The following is a 10,516-nucleotide window of genomic DNA, read 5'->3' as shown; positions in this document are numbered from 1 at the left end:
TTCGTGTCCTTTGTAGGGACATGGATGAAGCTGGAAACCATCATTCTCAGCAAACTATCGCAAGGACAAAAAACCAAACACATGTTCTCAGTCATAGGTGGGAACTGAACAATGAGAACACATGGACACAGGAAGGGGAACATCACACACCAGGGCCTGTCATGGGGTGGGGGGAGGGGGGAGGGATAGCATTAGGAGATATATCTAATGTAATTGATGAGTTAATGGGTGCAGCACACCAACATGGCACATGCATACATATGTAACAAACCTGCACATTGTGCACATGTACCCTAGAACTTACAGTATAATTTAAAAAAAAAGAAAAAAAGAAAACATCTGTCCACACAGAGACTTACATGCTAATGCTCATCATAGCTTTATTATCAATAACCAACAACTGGAAATGTCTAGATACCCATGAGCAGGTGAATGCGTGCTCAAACCATCCTATACCCATACCATGAAATATTTAGAATATTAATAATCAAACAGAATGAATGATTGTATTGATACACACAACAACAAGAAAAAACCACAACATATGAGTGAAAGAAGTATATTTTCTGAGTTGTGTACATGTATCCCTGTAAATATACCTACTCTACAATTCTGCAAGACTCAGCTAGATCAGTGTCTGCCTGTGGATGGGTGTGCTGAAGAGGGAGAAGAATTTTAAAATGCCACAGGCACTCTTACGAGTTGATGGGTATATTCACTCTCTTGATTGTGGTGATGTTTGTATGTTTAAGCATACATTTTACAGTTTCTATATGTGTGGGGTTTTTATGCCAATTATATCTCAATAAAACTTTTTTTAAAGCTTCAGTAAATTTACGTATGTTAAAATGCAAAAATAAGTCATCTTTCTTTACATTTTTAACCTTCTCATATTAAATTATCTCTAATGTGTTCTTCATGAAACTGGAAATTGGCGCATAAATGATTGTGAGAGTTGCTTCCAAATATTTTTGTTAGCTTTTTTGCTTTGTCTCTCATATTTAACCTTTAATTAAGCTTAATTTATGATGGATAAGTAATTGTTTAAAGTAGTGTCCTGCTGAGTAAAACATGGTACTTAATCTAGTGGAGCCGCTGATGTGAGACTCTGCTTTATCACTCTCATTTAATTGAGTATCGTTAGTGGTTATTGACTAAAGAACATGCTGTTATTTAGAGTTTTGGGACAGAACAGTTTATTTAGTGTAGTGACTAAAAGAATAAATTCCCACACTATTTAGAAAGGAGCTCCAAGTCCGTAAGTGAAATCCCATTTTTAAGAAAATCCTGACCATTTTGTAATAGTTTATATATTTTGTAATAAGTATTTCTACTTCCATACCTTAGCATTAATCATGGACACTGGAAAAGATATTCAATAAAAATAGTTTTAGATTGTAACTATGGCAATGACTGGCTCTAAATACTTCTTATAAAAATTCTGGTGACTGTTGTGAATTAATTGCCAGTAAAATAAGTTATGCCTCTTTATTTGCATTTTTGAAGACACAAATATAGAAATACAAATATAGAAAATATGCACGTGTGGAGTAAGAAACCTAAGGAAATGGTGCCAACATGAGAAATATCGCCTTACCAAAATATTTAAACAGTGTAGCTCAGTATTAACTAATTCCCAATAATTTAAACTCAAAGTTCTAGTATTTCATTTCAGAATGGCAGATAATTATATAGGGACAATTGCTAGACCTTCTGTATTACTTTAAAATAGTTCCAGTTAGAAAAAGTAACAGCTCCCCAAAGATGTTCATGCCCTGGCTCCTGAAACCTGTGAATTTGTTCCATTACATGGCAAAAGGGATTTACCAGATACAATTAAATTTATGGATGGGGAGATTTAGCTTGGATTACCCAGAGTCAGGCCACATGAGCCCCTAAAAGCAGAGAACATTCTCCAGCAGAAGCACAGAAATAAGGCAGACAAGAATATTGTGAAATTTGAAATGTGAGAGAGACTTGACTTTGGCTTTGAAGAGGAGGAAGTTGATGATCCAGGGAATTCAGGTGTCCTTTAGAAGCTTAGAACATCTCCCAAAAAGCTAGGAAGGAAATGGGCACCTCAGTGCTACATCCACCTGGAAGTGATTTCTGCCAGCAACCAGAATAAGCTTACAAGTGGATGCTCCACTGCCTCGAGGAAGGAACATAGCTCAGTAGACATCGTGATTTCAGACTTCTGAGACCAGGAGCACAAACATCAGCCAAACTACCTAGATTTCTGCTCTATAAAATTAGGAAATAATAAATTTGTTGTTTTAAGACTCCAAGTGTGTGGTAATCTGCCATGGCATCAATAGTAAAACAATTATAATACCTACATTTATTTCATTCTTCTTTTGTTACAGAGCAATTGGAATATCTAAGCAGTACAGTTCACCTTCTACTAAGCAACCTTATATTTTGGCTTAAAATGCAGCAGCAAGAAGGGATATGCTTGGGAGTAGTAAATTTGCCTCAGAGACAATGGTTTTCTGAGTAAAGGCAAGATTCTTCTGAACTAATCTTCTGAAGGCTTCAAAATCAGTTACTTTTTTCAGAACAAAGAGCCAATATCAAGTTGTGCAAAACAATATGGGACCAGTGAAAACAAAACTAAAATAGTTGTGCTTAATTTAAGCAATATAATAAGTACTCTTATTTTTAATTCTATTTAAATAAGTATATCCCTATTTAGATATGTAAAAATAACAGTTTAATTTATAATTTATTAATTATAAATTTGCTTGTTTTGTGGATTTTAAAAAGATTTTTCTAGCTCTTGTATTGGTATGGTAACACAGGCTGTACTTATATTTTCCAAACATTCAAAAACCAAAATCTTTTCCACCATGTCAGAACACACATTTTAAAATTTAGCCCTAGCTTTCACTAAAGTCACTTATTTTTCTCTAGATCTCATGAATCCTGAATGTACCACTTTGGAAGTCTGACTTCTTTTTTCCTCTTAACAAAATATTTAGTGATTAGTTTCAGCATTTGCCCAGAGCTAACAACCTGCTTTCTCTTTAATGAATGAAAAAAAATCAAAGACACTTCAACTTGTTCTCAGCATTGTTGAAAGAGATACATTTCTCACTGGATATAAAACATGGTTGTCAGAAAGCAATACAGGAATTTTCATGGTCTGAACTTACTTAAACTAATAAAAAAAATACTCCAGTGCTGATTGTAGAATCCTTGAGTTTGCTCTTTCCTTCTCAATTCTTTGCAGCACACACCAAACAGCAGAGAATTTGGACTGTCTTTTGAGGCTGGAGAAAAACTAGTGCATGCCCATGGGTATTGGTGTAGGAAGATTAAGATAGGCCATCTACAGGTGATCAAGATAGGCCATTTACAGGTCACTATAAGAAAGTACTCTTGCCCTGAGTCACTAAGAAAATCTCAGGGCAAGAGTACCTACTGCAATTGCTGTTTTTGTGGAAGTGAAAATATCTCAAACACCTAAAATGGCAGACAGAACACTAAAATGCATTTGAAAATACTACAGGGTATGTTCTCTTTGGCTCTGGCTTTAATCTTAAAGCCACGGAGATCACAAAAATGAAAATCTGCAAAGAAACAGATCATGAACAACATTCTTCAATAGGCTCAATGACATCAAAACATATTACACATATTAATGTATCTATTAATATGAATGAAAGACAGGTGTTTGCATTTTTCCTGAAAGAAAAAGCAGCCAGTACTTTGGAATAACAGAGTTGTATCACAATCTGTCAGAGTTAAGAGGTCCCTGACTCAGCTCTGACTCTTCTCCCTGTAGGTCATCTCCCAACACAACAGCAGTAGTGGCCACTGCATAGAGCAGCAGAATAGACCAAGGCCAAAGACAGAGGCCCGCGTAGAGGGTAAAATGGTCTCTGCCCTTGTTTACCTAGGGCCATAGCTCAGCTGTAACTCAGCTGTATTGTCTCAGGAACGCGCCCACATTGACTTGCTACCACTGACAGCTCTTTGGGTTTCAAACGTTTGTAGTAAACAGTCTCTCTAATGTGAACTTGGACGTTCATAGAATAAGACAAAATTTCTTTAAAAACTTATTGATAAGCACTCCCATATGGGATGACAATATTTTAAAAACTCGAATCTCATTTCAAGATGAAAGCCTGAAGATGCAGCTTTGAGTCTTGACTCGCTGCCTGAGGTTCTCATCCATGGAATGTTCCAGCATCGCATCTGTCTTCCTGTTACTGTATGGTTGCTTGCTCCCTGAGTGAATGCATTCCCTCTTAGACAGGAACTCCTGGACTGAGAGAAGCTGTCTAGGGGGACATGAGCTGTCACCACTTGTTTCCTCAGAGAGATTTGGCAGAAGAGGCGGCTGTGCCACCCGTTGTCCTCCCCCTGCTCCCCACTTCCTCCCCGTTCTGCCTGGCAGCCCGGCAAAACCTCCCAGAGGAGGGCTTCCGGGGGAGAAGGAGGAATGTTCTTCCTGCAAGGGCAACATATGGCAGCCAAGCTCCCTGGTTAGAGCTTCCAACAAGCTCTTGGTGCCCGGTTATGGGGGATTTCTTCAGGGCAAAACAGAAATGGCTAATTCAGAAATCTCTCTGTGCTTTTGTGCTGATTTTGTTACTTGAGTTGCTTTAATGGGTGTATGAAAGCAGAATCTAAAATTAATAAACAGACTTTTCCAAATCATTTCTTTTTAAAGTTATTTACCCGAAGCAATCAGGATGAAAGTATAAAGGAACTGCCAAGACAGGTTGACAAATGAAAGTTAAGAAAGAGAGAAGATCTGCTCAACTATTTCTAGCTGGCTTTCTTTCCATGGATAACGGAAACCATGCAGTCAGCTGAGAGCATCGCCAAGATCAAGGCCCTGCAGGGCAAGGAAGAGAAGGAACACTGGGAGCGCTGTGTTTACAGGGATCTCATTTTTCATTTTGAAGTTTTGCCACATCACTTTCTCAAGCTTTTTAGAGCATTGTGGGGCTTTAACAAGATGTGTATGCAAGGACTGGGTGAAATTCCAGTGCCCATGTTTCCCGGGGAGTCTGTAAGAGGCTCTCTCCATCCCCTTCTTACTCCTGCATCCTGCAGAACACACGCACAGTCACACATTCTTTCACCAAACATGGCCTCACTCCCACAAAACACTCACAAAAGTACACTGACAGTCACACAGGATCACAAACATGCACTAGAAATCTGAAACACACATATCCAACCTCTCTCTGTGACACAAAGACATTATCACACACATGCACACACACACGCTCGTCTGCTCTGCCGAGTCATCAGTCTTGGGTCTCAGCCTCAGCACGTGTGGGGCCTGCCCTGTTGGAGGCTGTTGAACACACAGGGAAGGTGAGGTTGCACTGTCTACCTCTTCATTACCATAATGATTGCGTTCAGCATCCTTCATTAGCACAGGAGCACTAAGGGTTGGAGAGGACGTGCATCAGCTCTGCACACACAGCTTCTCACATCACTTGAGATGTGTATTTGCTGGGACACTTGGGAATGAAATGGCTTGTGCAATTTAGTCTCGTGTCAGCCTTCAGCTTTAAGTTTCAAGTGATCCTGCTCTTGCAATAAATACAACGGAGAAAACAGCTTTTCTTCAAGGACGTCTGAAAGCCACGTGAGCACCATTCTTTGATAAACATTCTCATTCCAGCTGATGGAAGCAAAAGCCAGGAACAGGGTCCCAGGGAGGCCAAAGGGGTTCTCAACTGGGAATGAGGAGCCATGCCTTCAGGACTCTGCTGTGCCCCAACAGCAGGCACAGGAGACACGGTCCCAGTCTTCCCCCACCTCGCCTGCCTTTCCCCTCTGAAGTAAATGGGGTGAGAGCTCTGCTCAAGCCTCAGCTTCCAGGACACTTCATCATACCAGCTGCCTCAGGCAAACTAAGCACGACAAATGCTGATCTGTTCAGGGCTCCTCCCTGTTTACTGCAAGACTGTGGTTCTTAAACCTGACCTTTTGGGACACTTACGATTACCCTTGACTTTTGATTCTCTCCATGATGATCTAATAATAGCTGAGTATGGATCTTCTTTGTGAAGTGAGGTCTCTCCCTCCACCTTTGCTTACGGAATCAAGTGACAGTCACCCCATGTTCACTCTGTGTAGACAGCAGGTGATGCCTCTAGTAGAACAAACAGGAAATAGACCAGCAGAGAGAAGCTTGCAAGCCAGAGGGGCAGCAGAGGCAGCACAGGGCAGAGCTGGACAGTGAAGAAACTGAGCATCAGCTGCTGGAGCAGCTGCCGTGAGGGAGCTGGCTGGGTTCATCTCAAGATGCTACGCTGCTGGGGCCGACCGTCAGTGGGAAGTCCCATGCTCACCCGGACATAACATGTCCTGTGCACGAGCCGCATTGGAGCTGATGTCCTTTAACAAAAGACCAATATTTCAGCCAGAAAAACCAGAGCATGACATTCAAAGACACCAATCAGCAACTGGGGGAATTTGAGAAGATGAACTAAACTCCCAGAACCTCAATTTTTCTCACTGTGCACCTCACATATTTATGAGATGATGAAATGTGATATGGCAAGTGACAGTGGTATTTGTCGTGCTTCTATTAAAGGCTCAGGTTTGGGGGTAAAATTTACATATCCTAATCAATGAATTAAATACCATAATTGTCTTAGAGCTTAATAAACTGTCAAAAGTGTGACAAAGAAGTTATGAGACTTTATTCTAGCCTGTTTATCTGATGCACAATTATACTGAATCCCTGGAAGTCATAAGCAAAGGAGCTGTAGTAAGAGACACCTGATCACATTCCTTCTCCTTTTGACATGGGCTTTGTGGCTGCAGACTCTTTTATGGCCATGGTTCTAAATGATGTCAAATTATGAACTGTCAGAGCTCATACGTTTTTCTAATAAATGTTGAACTTTAACTACCTTTATTACACGAACATAATCAAAAGTAATTGTGCATCTGTTTACTATGGTGAAGGCTACTGTAGAGCCACAGCTCCATCACGTCATGTCTGCATGCTGGGCTCTCCAACGCAGATCAGGCTTTACAGACACATTGAATAAGTGAATGCTGAAGGAATGAAATCAACCATATTCTTGTTATGCTTCACCATCAACTGGGCTCTCATCTGAAAATCACAGAGTCCAGAGATCTGCTGGGCTAAACCTTGTGTTTTGTTTTGAAGAGGATGAAATCTGATGGATGGGGTCATCAACCAAGGCCATGGCACGACCAAATGTCTAGAAACCATGGCTGGGGGCCCTGGTGCCATCACATGAGCCAGTGTCTAGAAACCACGCCTGGAGGCCCTGGTACAGCACTCTGCCCCCACCGACTGCATCCTTCTGTGAGTCCTAGGATCTTGTAAAATGTAACTGAGGTGAAATAAGGAGACAAAGGAACTTGATTCTAAAACAACCAGAAATAGTGAAATTGTGTCCTGATCGCCTCTCCTGGGTGCAGTGAACACTCCCTGTTCTTACAGCTCGAATGCCCAGCCAGCCTTAGATCTCCTGAGGCTGCTGAGCCTGGGACTGTGGTGGGGTTTTGCCCAAATGTTCCATCCCACTCAGGTGCTCCATGCCCTGGATGAGGAACGAGGGTGTTCGGACCCTGACAGCATGTTGGGACCCCAGTGCATCCTTCCCTGGAGGTGACACAAACCGTCCCCTTAAGTCAGCACAGAGAAGACTTTTGTTAAAAAAAAAAAAAAAAAAAAAAGAAAGAAATGAACCCACTGTGTCTGGAATTGGCGGGTTCTTGGTCTCGCTGACTTCAAGAATGAAGCCGCAGACCCTCGCCTGTGAGTGTTACAGTTCTTAAAGAATGGTGTGTCCGAAATTTGTTCCCTCTGATGTTTGGACGTGTCCGGAGTTGTTCCTTCCTCCTGGTAGGTTCGTGGTCTCGCTCACTTAAGGAATGAAGCTGCAGACCTTCCCGAGAGTGTTACAGTTCCTAAAGGTGGCGCATCCAGAGTTGTTGGTTCCTCCTGTGAGGAGTTGTCTGGAATTGTTCCTTCCTGCCGATGGGTTCGTAGTCTGGCTGGCTTCAGGAGTGAAGCTGCAGACCTTCGCGGTGAGTGTTACAGCTCTTAAAGATGGCGCAAATTAGCCAGGCGTTGTGGCGGGTGCCTGTAGTCCCAGCTACCGGAAAGGCTGACATAGGAGAATGGCGTGAACCCGGGAGGCGGACCTTGCAGTCAGCCGAGACCGTGCCACTGCACTCCAGCCTAGGCGACAGAGCAAGAGTCTGTCTCAAAAAAAAAAAAAAAAAAAGTGGCACAGACCCAAACACTGAGCAGCAGCAAGATTTACTGCAAAGAGCTAAAGAATAAACTTTCCACAAAGCAGAGGGAGAAACTGAGCAAGTTACTGAACCCTGCTCTGGTGGCCTGCTTTTAGTCCCTTATTTGGCCCCACCCACATCCTGCTGATTGGTCCGTTTTACAGGGAGCTGATTGGTCCATTTTACAGAGAGCTGATTGGCCCGTTTTACAGAGAGCTGATTGGTCCGTTTTGACAGAGAGCTGATTGGTGCGTTTCAAACCTTTAGCTAGATACAGAGTGCTGATTGGTGCGTTTACAATCTTTTAGTTAGACACAGGAGTTCTCCAAGTCCCCACCCATCCCAGAAGCCCAGCCGGCATCATCTCTCACTGGCTCTCGCTGGGGGACTTTGCGGGCCGGGTAATCCGGCAGCCCAGAGGGAGCTCGTTCCAGACAATCAAGAGGAAAAGAGGGGAAGCGAGAAAGGGACGGAGATCGGCTATGGTGGCCAACAATCCCGCGAAGAGGGAACGGTGGTCCACGCAGGGATTTAGTCTCCGATCAAGCCCAGCAGGAGCCAGCCGGCCACGCCGAGTTCGGGGCTTGCAGAGCCAGAGCTCACCTGGAACCCGCGCGCTAGCCCGCGAGCGCCCCGCGCAGCGCCGGCTCCAGCCAGTGCCTTTCTCTTCACACCTCCCCGCCAGCAGAGGGAGCCGGCTCCGGCCTCGGCCAGCCCCAGAGAGGGGCCCTCATAGCGCAGCGGCGGGCTGAAGGGCTCCTCGAGGGCGGCCAGAGCGGACGCCGAGGCGGAGGAGGCGCCGAGAGCCAGCAAGGGCTGCTAGCAGGCTGTCACCTCTCACCATGAGCCACAACTGCTGGTCCTGCCTTCACGGCTTTCCTTTGTCTTTCAGGTGGAGACGCGCTGACCTGCGCCAATACCTATTGTTGTTTGTTAAATTACTCCAAGATAGTTACAGTTAACGGCAAACACCCATTTATAAGCACAAATCATGTCAGATGTTCAGGACCAGCACAAACAGTCAAGTAAACAGCACCCTCCTTGGGTATGTGGCAAGTGTGTGAGGATTTCATGAACCTGTCCTGCATTTCCAAATCCACCCTGAGGCCTCTCCCTGGACACAGTCCTGTGGATCAGCCTGTACTCGGGCAGTTTTACCTTCTGTGTCTGTTTGCCACGGTCCTCTTGTCCTAGTGCTCATCACTGCACGTTCCCAGCTCCAGCAAGTGGCCACGCTTTTCCCTCCACAGCCAAAGGCCCGACGGCTCAGCCCCCCGGTGGCAGGTGTTCCTTCCATGGCTGAGGTCATACACCCAGCATCGCATCCTGCCCTTCTCGGGGCTTCGGGCCCCTTCGGCTCGTCTCCAGGGATTGCACTTGCTCCTGCTGCCCACAAAGGTTTCCTTCCTGTGATTCCACTCGGAGGCGGCACTTTTCTTTCCCGGCTTCAACCATCACAGAGCTGCTTTGTGTTCGCCGGCAGCTGCCACGCTTCCCTGAAAAGGCGGCTTCCGTTCTGCTGGAGATGAACTGATTTGCCTGGCAGCCAACTTAAACAAGGAGGTACTTTGAGAACATTTTTTTTGAATCTTTGTCTTTTTCTCTCGACATTCAGCTTCGTAGTTGTGAAACTAAATACTCGTGGGGTTTAACAGAAGGCTCGGGGTTTTTGAGGATTCCAAAGTGATTCCTGTATCCAGTTATGACCACAGAACAACGTCACAGGGGAGAACAGGCCATTCATTGTGACATTTGACACCGGACAGCAGATGATACAGTGTCCCCCTTATCTGTAAAGAAGGCAAAGTTTTGTTTCTGGTTTCCGAATCCAGAAATTAATAGTTCACTTAATTGCTAGGAATCTTCAAGGGTATGGTAGGCTCTGGGCATTGGTCTGGCCCCTTATTTCCTGGCAATAAGTAACAGTTCCTGAAACTCTTTTTCTACCATTAAATGTAACCTGCGACTTGAAGAAGCATTGTAGTCATTTACTCTCTCTGTGAACAAAAAATAACAATGCAGGCTGGGCAAAGTTGCTCACACCTGTAATCCTCACACTTTGGGAGGCCGAGGTGGGTGGATCACCTGAGGTCAGGAGTTCAAGACCAGCCTGGCCAACGTGGTAAAATCCCATCTCTACTAAAAATAGAACAAATTAGCTGGGCGTGGTGGCAGGCACCTGTAATCCCAGCTATTCAGGATGCTGAGACAGGAGAATTGCTTAAACCTGAGAGGCGGGGGTTGCAGTGAGTTGAGATCAGTCAGG

The sequence above is a fragment of the Pongo abelii genome, chromosome 4 (assembly GCF_028885655.2).
Source record: "Pongo abelii isolate AG06213 chromosome 4, NHGRI_mPonAbe1-v2.0_pri, whole genome shotgun sequence".
NCBI classification, from domain to species: domain Eukaryota; kingdom Metazoa; phylum Chordata; class Mammalia; order Primates; family Hominidae; genus Pongo; species Pongo abelii.
This window is presented reverse-complemented; position numbering follows the sequence as displayed.